This window comes from Elaeis guineensis, chromosome 1, assembly GCF_000442705.2.
Source record: "Elaeis guineensis isolate ETL-2024a chromosome 1, EG11, whole genome shotgun sequence".
Lineage (NCBI taxonomy): Eukaryota > Viridiplantae > Streptophyta > Magnoliopsida > Arecales > Arecaceae > Elaeis > Elaeis guineensis.
This window is the reverse complement of record NC_025993.2, coordinates 81,559,424-81,571,321: the sequence shown is the minus strand read 5'-3', so window position 1 is coordinate 81,571,321 and position 11,898 is coordinate 81,559,424.

Here is an 11,898-nt window from a genome sequence, read left to right as displayed (position 1 = left end):
AGATTTATCATTTAGTTTTAAAATATGTTCACGATCAAACAATATGCTATTACTAGGATGATAGCTATATCAAGTATAGGTCATTGTGTGTCATATACATTGGTTGTCCTCACAATCAAAGAGTGTGGAGATACTAATATGGTATGCAGATGAGATGTAGAAGTACATCATACTGAATGTGACCAATTTTGGAGTACTCTGCTATCAAGAGTTACTCTGAAGGGATATGGATATAAGTATCCCTCCAATCTGAGATCACCATGGTGACTTGCAAGCAACTCACTGTGCTTTGATGCCGGACTATCTGAATTTTTAATTCAGTGATGAATAATTTTTGGATATAATCAAGTACTTATGGTAGTCAGTGTGTGAGTTAAGATGGGATTGATCCCTCTTAATAAATAAGAGTTAATGCATCAGTGTATTTCAATTCAGTAAAATTTTGGCCAAGATAATCCATGTGATAGATTTGAAAGATTGAAATACAATATGATTAACTATTCCAGAGTTGACAGTTAAATCTTAGGTCACCTTGAGCATTAGGATCAAAGGGATGAATTATACAGTAACCATAGTCCAATAGATTCTGAGTGTTGCTTTGCACACATTCGGCTTATCCGAACATCGGGTCTCATTGTTAGATGGTTACCTCGATTGATACAGAAATTATTTCTAAACTATTGGCTTAGGTTTGAACCTATGAGATTACACACATAAGAAGTACCTGTCCGATCATATGACTGATTGATGATTGAAAATCATTCGAGGGTAAAGTTGTCAATATGATTGATGATTAACCCTGCGCCATAGTTGCAATAAATTGATTCACTGAAAATCAATGATATTCAGGAGGATTAGTCAATAATTAGATTATTAATTAACTTAATTTGATTGAGTAATAAAATCTAACTAAGTCTAACTGAATTAGATTCATTTAGATCAAACTCGATTAGGTTATGAGATGACCTAATCGCTAAGAGAGAATTAATCCTGATTTGATTAGGATTGTGACTCAGTTAACCTTTGATTTGATTATAATTAATTAAAGCTATAGGAGCCTAATTAGATTAGGTTCATCATGTTCATTTAGGTCTAATCTAATTTGGATTGGGTTAAACCTAATTGGATAAGTTCAAGAGTCCAATGAAATTGGACTACCTCCCGAGCGCCACCTAAACTCTCCATGCCATGTTTCTCTTCGCTAAATTTGATTTAGTGTGAGAAAACATCATGCCATAGCCTCTAGTTGTCACCCTTAATGGATAGGATAGGATGGTTAAGGAAAAATTCAAAAGGTGGTTGAATTTGACCTAAAGACTAATCCTTATCTATTCATCCTAGCCGACCCTTGTGAAGCGCTTGGTTTGTGCGACAATAATAAATAATTTTTGATTATTTTCCATGCCAAAAACCTCTGGTCAGCCCTTCTTTCATCTAACTTTGGATAGGGATAAGAGGTGTTGGAGTTTGAATTCGAAAGAAGTTTGAATTCAAACTCAAACGGTTCCTTATCTCATCCCTATCCTTTATGATCGGCAACAATTAAAAGGATTTTGTTTTTGTGTGCCGATCCTAGGAGAGAAATTCCATTGTGAGAAAGCTTCCTGAGAGAGGGCCGAATAGGGGTCTTGGTGCGTGAGGCTAGGGGTGGGTTGCCATCTCTTTGGCGTGTGCTTTAGAGGAGATTTGTCTCCTCTTGGGTGAGCGGGTTTTTGATCTAGGCATTGATTGTTTTTGGGAGAGAGAATTAAGATCAGAGAAAAATTATTTTTTTTTAATTTTTTTCTAACTTTTAGCAACTTTCATTGATTTATCTTCAACCTTGAAAGGGTCCAAGATGATTCCAGAAGAAGATCAATTTAGATTAGCCATCAGGAGCGATCTTCGCACGATCTAGCAGTTCTGAAAGATCAAATCGGTGCAAGGACTTTGAATGGATGATTCATAGAGGTCGAACATTCTATGTAGCTACGAGTAATTAGCAGAGCCTTAGATCCATATGATCAGTAGTGGTGTTCATCGATCTGCATAAAGATAATGAGTTCTAAACTCATTAGATCAAGACTAGATCAGATCTAGCAGTTAGATCTGATCTAGGGCATCGATGTGATCGATGTAAGTTTCGATTAATTTCAAGCTAAATGTATATTAATCATATTATAGATCCTAGATAGGTAGTTCAGATTAGATCTCATGCATGTTAGTTAGATTAAATAGTTTAATCTAACACTTTCACTATAAAAAATTTCAAAAATACATGCATAGCACTACCTAGTTTTTCCTCAATTGGTATTAGAGCCTAAGTTGCATGACATGATTTATTATACTCTTAAGATTTGAAATTTAATTTTATTAGATCTAATATTTGATATTTAAGATCTAAAATTAGTTATAGATCTGATTGCATAAACTGAAATAAGGTTATCCTGCTGTAAGGTTTACCCCTTACAGTGAAAAGATTATCCTAGTTTATACTGATCTTTATAAAATCTGATTTTAATTCAAGTATGTGCTACTTATAATTTAATTTTTATTATTTAGATTAGATATAAATAATATTTTTACTCAGATCTAATTTTTAATCAGTTAGATTAGATGAAAACTAACTTTTCTAAAAAATCCTAGTTCTGAAACCCTAGGATTGTGTATGCAATACATTGTATGAAAAGTTGTAGCATCTAAATATTGAAAATAAAATCTAGAATCATAACTAATTTTAGATTATATCTAAAATAATTTATGATTAATTTTATTACTATTTATATAGAATTATTTTAATCTAAAAATATTGAAATTATTGTAGTTCTTCTGTTGAGTCGATTCAGTTTTATTTGAGTCGACTCAGAACCCTGATTAGTCGACTTAATTTTTGCTAAGCTGACTCAATGAAATAGACTAAAAATATGATTTATAATTTATTATCAGTGAGTAGACTAAGTCTCAGAACTTAGTCGATCTACTGTGATGAGTCGGCTCAATCCAAGGGTGAGCCAACTCAAATTTCAGATCTAAATAATCGTACATAAAATTAATTATAAAATATTTTATAAAATTTAAAATTATTTTTAAATATCGAACCTCAATCTATTTCAGCCTCAAACTTAATTGAAAACTAAGTTAAACTAATTAGATCTAGAATTATGAATTAAATATCTAATATCATTTTTGCATAAAATATGGAGTGATGGGTTTATGGGTTAGTTTGATCAGATCCTCCTAATTGGATTAGATCCTAAAATTAGAATCAAAGATTAAATAGACTAAAAAAAATTAGATTAAATAAGATTTCTCAAAAGTCAATACAATAGTTGTAGTTCGTCGAGTCCATGTCTTTGATTAGACTCAAATGGATCTTGATCTCTAGTTCAGCGATCGAATCCAAATCTATAAGTTGATCAAATTGAAACTGATTAACCAGTTGGTGTCTAAGATAAGTTTGGCAGTCTTGATCGATGATCATTAATTAGAAGCTACTCACATAGATTGAGTCTATGATGAGTTAATGGTATATCTCTCCCATCGATCTCACTTACCTGACCAATATGGTGAATCATATTTTGATTAAATTACTTAATGATTAAGGATTGATCTACGCTAACTAGAAAATTAGTTCGACTAATTTAGATGCCCCTAGTTTGACTTGTCTTAGTCTTCTTCTTGACTTAGTGAAGTCAGTGAGAGGATTGATGACTTGTCAGTTGGATCGGCTTGTTTCTAGTCCATCCTGATCTGACTTGGTGAAGTCAGTGGGAGGATTATGATTAGCTAGTCTATATCTTTATTTTTTTTAAATTATGTTAATCAAATTTTTTAAATTATTAGGTCTATAAAAATAAATTGGTTATAGGGATAACTAGATCATAGCCTCCCATTAAGGTGAATGGTAATGAGTCCATTATTTTAGATTGACATTGGAGGCATCTTACACCTGGTGTTTCTCTGAATGATGAAATTATCATTCATTATATGATGACTTTATTGTACTATCTAATGAATGGTTGGGTTGGCCAAGCCATACTCGGATCAGATTATTCATTAGTTAGAATCACTGAGTAGGTTCATGTTAATGGTTGGACCTAACCAGGACTTTCAGTAAAAGCCCTTAGCCTACTGAAATAAAATCTGAGGTGAAACTGATTACTATAAATTATTTGAAGAAATAATTGGTTGAGAACCTATCCATAAATGCACATGGGTTGGCCGAGCCATACTCGAGCCCATATGCAGTCTGTTTGGATTCTAGTACCAGCTAAGAAATTAAGGTAATTCTTCAAATTGAATGTAGAGACTATCAATTTATAAAAATAGTGAGAGAACCTTTAGACTAAAGTCTAAATCTTTATGCTTAAAATTTATATACTAATTAGGTTTTTAGTTTTTCTTTTATGCAATTATGGCTAGTAAGTTGTCACTCTACATACTATTTGATAGTGATGAGCTTATTGGATCCAACTTCGATAGCCAATATCAGAAGTTGAATATTGGTCTTGAGCCCAAACTAGATGAGAAGTCTAAGGCTGAACTGAGTCAGGCAGACTTTAACTCAAATAGATCAAAGAGAAACGAATAATTAGTTACTGATCAAGATACTTATATGATAACACCTTATAATTTCTCTATATGTTATACTACTATCTGGGTATTAGATATCGAAAGTCTAGTTCATATTTGTAATTCGTTACAAAGACTTCAAGTTAGTAAAAAATTTGAGAATGATGACAGATTCTTAAATATTGAAAATGGAAGTCAAGTTTCAATCCTAGTTTTGAAAATTATTGAGCTTGTTTTCAACCTAATAGTATCATTTTGAGTGATTGTCACTATTGTCTGTCTTTCTTGATGAATGTAATCTCTGTTGATCTTTTGGCCAAAGATGGTTATAGTTTATCAATAAAAAGTGATTATTGTGATATCATTATGAATGGTGTTACAATAATACGAGGATAATTAAAAAATGATATCTATATTCTATCACAACCTGTTAATATAATGTACACTTCAAATAAATATCCTAAGTTAGATAATATCATGGATGCCTACCTTTGGTATTGTAGGCTCGGTCACATTAATAAGAATAGAATAAATAGGTTAGCTCAGGAGGTTATCTTGAACATTAATGATTATGAATCATTATCGATCTGTGAGTCTTATCTTCTTGGGAAGATGACTAAATCACCTTTGACTAGAAAAGATGAAAGAGCTAGTAATATTCTAGGTCTAATACATACTAATATATGTGGACCTATGAATACAAGTACCGGAGGTGGATATCACTATTTTATTACATTTACAGATAATCTATCTAGGTATGGATACATCTATTTGATAAAACACAAGTCTAAATCATTTGAAATATTCAAATGATTTCGTAATGAAGTAGAAAAATAAATTAAGAAGAGTATTAAAACTCTTCGATCTGAGTGAAGAGATGAATACCTCTCTAGTAAATTTCTGACATATCTAGGAGAGAATAAAATTCTCTCATAATGGATCCCTCCAGGGATACCATAACATAATAATATCTCAAAAAAGAGGAATCGAATCTTGTTGGATATAATTTGATTAATGATAGGGTTTGTAAGTCTGTCAATCTTCTTTTGGGGATATACACTTGAGACAGTCTATTTTGTGTTCAATAATATTCTGAGTAAGTCAGTTAGTAAAACATCATATGAGATATGGTCAGGATGTAAGCCGAACCTCTTTTAACTTAAAGTTTGGAGATGTCCAACTTATATCAAATGATTATAGACTGACAAGCTCGGATCTAGATCTGATAAATATTATTTTGTAGGATACCTCAAGAAAAAGAGGATATATTACTTCTACCTTGCTGATGAATAAAAGATGTTCGTCAGCCTTGAGATAGTCTTTTTAGAAAAAGAGTTTCTTAAGGAAGGAACTAATACCTCTAAGATTGAACTTGATGAAGTTCGACAGGTAGATGAACTGACACCAGTGACTAAAATTGAACTGAATTTGATTAGATCAAATTCGGAGCCCAATGTAGAACCACCTTTAAGGCGATTCGGTAGAGTATCACATCAGTCAGACAGATACTATGGTTTCTTGATCCGAGATGGTGATCCTGTTGAGCTCAATGAGAATGATGAGGATCCGATCATCTATATGGATGCGATGCAGAGATTCGACTTCGATAAGTGGCTTGAAGCTATGAAGTTCGAAATGGAGTCCATGAAGATCAATGATGTATGGACATTAGTTGACCCACCTGAAGGGATAAATTCATTAGGTGTAAGTAGATCTTCAAGAGGAAGAGAGGTACAGATGGAAAGGTGGAGACATATAAAGTGTTGGAAAATGTGTCCCAAAAAGCCAATCGTCAAGCTGTTGACGGTTGAGCAACCAAGTATTGTAATTGATTTGTTAATAAATAAAATATATTTGGCATCTTCATCATAAGCTTTCATCTTCTAATGAACTCCGTTGTTATGATGAAGTCCTTAGGACTATTTAAGTTCGATAAAGAAAGGATTTATCGATTAGTCCTTAAAACTGTTCATGACCAAATGATAAGCTGTAAATAAGGACGACAGCTTCTATCGAGCATAGATCGCTGTAGGCCATATGGGTTGGTTGTCCTCTTAACCAAGGAGTGTGGAGACACTGGTATGGCATACAGGTGAGATGTAAGGATACATCATCATTGAACGTGACCAACTCCAGAGCATTCTGCTGTCGAGAATGTCTTTGATGGGATATAGGTATAAGTGTCCCTTAGACCTGAGATCGCCTCAGTGACTTGCAAGCAACTCACTGTGCTTTGGTACTAGACTAACTGAATTTCTAATTCAGAGACGGAAGGCTTCTGGGCACAGTCAAGTACTTGCGAAGTCAGAGTGTGATCGAGATGGGATTGACCACTCCAAGAGTTGGAGAAGAATGAGTCGCTGTATTTCAACTTAGCAAAATCTTGGTCAGGGTAATCCATCAGATGGATTTGATATTTTGAAATACAATGCGGACAACCTGATCAGAGTTGACAGTTGAACTCTGGGGTGTCTTTGTTGGGAAATGTGTCCCAAAAAGTCAATCGTCAAGCTGTTGACGGTTGAGCAACCAAGTATTGTAATTGATTTGTTAATAAATAAAATATATATTTGGCATCTTCATCATAAGCTTTCATCTTCTAATGAACTCCGTTGTTATGATGAAGTCCTTAGGACTATTTAAGTTCGATAAAGAGAGGATTTATCGATTAGTCCTTAAAACTGTTCACGACCAAATGATAAGCTGTTAATAAGGACGACAGCTTCTATCGAGCATAGGTCACTGTAGGTCATATGGGTTGGTTGTCCTCTTAACCAAGGAGTGTGGAGACACTGGTATGGCATACAGGTGAGATGTAAGGGTACATCATCATTGAACGTGACCAAATCCAGAGCATTCTGCTATCGAGAATATCTTTGATGGGATATAGGTATAAGTGTCCCTTAGACCTGAGATCGCCTCAGTGACTTGCAAGCAACTCACTGTGCTTTGGTATTGGACTAACTGAATTTCTAATTCAGGGATGGAAGGCTTCTGGGCACAGTCAAGTACTTGCGAAGTCAGAGTGTGATCGAGATGGGATTGACCACTCCAAGAGTTGGAGAAGAATGAGTCGCTGTATTTCAATTTAGCAAAATCTTGGCCAGGGTAATCCATCAGATGGATTTGATATTTTGAAATACAATGTGAACAACCTGATCAGAGTTGATAGTTGAACTCTGGGGTGTCTTATGATCATTTTGGTCAAGAGGATGAATTATATGAAAACTATATCCGCATGGGTTCTAAGGATGTTGTTATACACATTCGACCTATCCGGTCATCGGGTACCATTGCTAGATGGTCACTTCGATTGGTATAGGAATTTATTCCTATGCTACCGACTTAGGTTCAGACCTATGAAGTCACACACATTAGAGTTCATGATCCGATCGGATGGTTGATCAATGATTAAGAATCGTTCTAGGGTTAAATGATCAATACGATTGACATTTAACCTAGTACAAGTGTTGCAGGAGGATCGATTAGCAATTTGATTGCTAATTGGCTTAATTTGATTAAGCCAATAGGCTGAGATTAAGTCTAATTAAATATGATTTAATTAGATTTAGTTTGGTCTTGATTGGATCAAGTTCAATTGGTTTATTGGATAAGCCAAGTGCAAGAAAAAACTAGTCCTAGTTCAACTAGGACTTGGGTCAATCTAATTTCTAATCTGATTAAAAAATTAAATCAGATTTAAATCTAATTTAATCTGATTAAATTAGATTCTTAATTGGGTTAAGATCTATTTTAATTAGGTTGATCTAATTTTGATTTGATTTGGTTTGAGAAACCAAATTAAAACAAGTCATAAGACAGAATCCTAGCAGGACTAGGATTCCACCTTGCGCCACATAAGCCTTCTCCACGCCCTCTCTCTTATTCAACGCCAATCTCCACTTATTTTGTGTGATAAAAGCCCTCTCCCAGATCTCTCCTATGTTCACAAAAGGTCTCCTCTCTTCTTTCTTACATGGAAGGTGGTTTTGATCAAATCTAAAAGGAATAAGTTTAGATTTCGAATTCTATGAGATAGAGTTTTAGAAATCCAAAACTCTTTCAATTTTGCACCAAATTTATCCAAATTTTTTTTGAAATTTTCATAGATTTTAGGGTATATATTGTGCACCCTTTTATAGTGATCCATGCACAAAAATATGAAGGAGGTGCTCAAGAGTTGGGCGTCCCTTAACTTGCCATGTTTGGATAAGCCTTGACTAGGTGTTTGACCTAGACAAAGACTCTATCATATCTCTCTATATAAGATGATTTTCTTTGTGAAATTTTAAGGGAAGTTAGAGATTTAAGAGACCTTTGTGCCATTCAAAAATCAAAGAGAAATACCTTTGGGTCGTGGAGATATAAAAGACACAAGTTTGGGTGTCTAGAGAGAAAAACGTGAAGAAGAAGAGGGTCTTATTCTAGGGTTTTTGATTTCATATCTTTCCTCCCTCCATCTTGAGTTTCCTGAGAGTGTCTCAGATCTGAAACTCCTCCTTCTACTTTCCATCTTTGGAAGAGTCCAAATCAAGAAGAAGGAGGCACCTGATCAACCATCAAAGAAGGATCAGCGCAGTACTAGCATACTGTGCTGATTTCCTGAAGCAGGACTTCTGATCGAGATTCGTGGGCTCGTGTGGACGACTCCTAGAGGCCGGACGTGTGTGCGGCTTGCAACATCATCCTCAATCTCAGATCAACAAGGTTAGAACATCTAACTTGCAAGGTAATAGATCTGATCTATTGTTTAATACATACATTAGATGTAGTATAGAAACATGTTGATATGATCAACATGTAGTTCATGTTATATTTATATATTTTTTAATTTTTGATTTAATGCTATGTAATAATCATGTAATAAGATCTTAGATCTAGAGATTTTCTAATTTTAGAAAATAAATTTTGATTTATTTTAGTCTTCCGCTGTATGATCTTGAAAAAGTTTCAAGATCTAACCCTGAAACCCTAGATATGGTTCCTACAATTGGTATCAGAGCCTAGGTTCTTTATTACATGATTATTTGTACATGCTTAGATTATTTCTTAGATTAGATCTAATTTATAATCTGATTATTAAATCTGAAATTAAAATTTTAGATCAATCACAAACTGTAAGGTTGTCCTGCTGTAAGGTTTACCCCTTACAGTGCAAAGGTTGTCCTAGTTTGTGTAGATCTATCTTTAATCATAAATTTATCAGATATGATCTAGATTAAATTTATGATTTATTAGATTTAAAAGATATTTAAATCTGATATAAAATCTCTTTGTTAATAATTTTTGTACAAAGAAATTATTTAAAGTTGAAATTATTTCAATTACATGAACCTGTTTAGATTAGATCTAAAGTAGTTTCATGTTTATTTCACTTGTATCTTGATTATGAATCAAACATGCAATATGGTTAGTAGAATCATATTGTAAAATTATTTTACAAATATGAAAATTATTTTTTGAAAAGCCGAACTCAACCCTCAGCCCAAAACTTAATTAAGAATTAAGAAGTTGTTTGATTAGGTTTTAGGATTGTGAATTGAAGAACCTAAGACATAAATCATAACACATTGGGTTAATGGGTTAGTGAGAATTAGGTCCATTAATTGGGTTAGACCTATGGTTGGATTAAAGATGGACTTAATTAGAGAATTGACTAAATCTAATCAATTGTTGTCTTAGATTAGGTCAAGGATTCTCTAGATCAATTACAATAGTTGTAGTTGGTCAAGTCCATATCTTTAACGAGAACCAAATGGACTTGATTTTTGGCTAAGCGGTCTAGCACGAACTGTTAGGTTGATCTAATCGAAACTAATTAAACCAGTTGGTGTCTAAGGTAAACCAGACCAGTGGTTTTTAATTGGGAGCCCGCTTATCTGGCCATTTCTGATGGTGTCTAAGGCAAGCTTTAGCCGACCCTCCCACTGATCGAACTTACCTGGCCTCTTGGTGAAGTTATGTCTTGATCGGATCACTTGACTATTCGAGTTGACCCATGTCAGCTAGGTAAATCAGTGTGACTGATTTAGGTGCTCCTAGACCAGCCCTGGTCTCCCTTAAGCTGACTTGGTGAAGCCAGTGGGAGGATCATGATAAGCTGGTTCATCTGACTTCATCCTCTATATTATTTAAATCTTCTAAAATTATTAGGTCCTTAAAATGATAAAATTATAGAGATAACTGAGTCATAGCCTCCCATTAAGGTGTTTGATAATGAGTCCATTAACTCAATAATCATTGCAGACCCAAAGGCCTGGTGCTTGTTGACTAATGGAATTATCACTCATCATATGACGACTTGGAAGTGTCTCTCTAATGGTAGTTAGGTGAGCCAACCAAAGTTGGGCTTAATCATTCGTTGGTTAGATACACCAAGTATGATCATGTTAATGGTTGGACCTAACTGGATCCTTACAGTAGAGGCCAAAGCCTACTGATTAGGTTTCTGAGGCAAAATTAAAATTACTAGAAATTGTTTAGAGAAACAATTGGTTATGAATCTACCCTTAGATGTACATGGGTTGGCCAACCAAAGTTGGGCTTGTGTGCAGTCTAAGTGGATTCTAGTATCCGTTAAGGAATTAGGGTAATTTCTCGAATTGAAGGTAGAGGCTACCAATTCGAATAAAATAGTGGGAGAAATCTTTTGATTAAAGTCCAAATCTTTAGGTTTAATGAATCAATTACTAATTAGGTTATGGTTCTCCTTTGTGCAAATATGGCCACTTCCCTATCGCTCCAATCATTATTGGACAATGATAAGTTAGTGGGACCCAACTTCGGTAGCTGGTATCGAAAGTTGAAGATAGTCCTGGAGCATGAACGGATCCTATATGTGATAATGGATCCTGCACCTGAGGAGCCAGCTGTCAATGCATGTGGAACAGTCAGAGATACTTACCAGAAGTGGCTCAGTGACCGGACCATGGTGCGCTGTATCATGCTGGCTGCCATGAGCGACGAGTTCAGTCGCAGATTCGAGACGGCTCAGTCAAAGGACATGCTTCAAGTGTTGGAGGATGCCTTTAGCACACCCGATGACGTGGAGAGGCACAAGACTAGTTGTGCCATCTTCAATGCCAAAATGCAGGATGGTGCCTCTGTCACTGATCATGTATTGTACATGATCGAGCTGATGGAACGATTGAGCAAGCTCGACTTTTCCTTGCATGAGTAGCTTGGAAAAGATGCAATACTGAACTTGCTGTCCAAGTCTTATCTCCCATTCCTCACTCATTATAGAATGACAAAGCCTGAAGAGAACTACCACGGATTACTGGGGTTGCTTCAGAACATTGAGAAGGATCACCAACTTCACAAGGAGTCGGTGAACTTAGTGGGAGG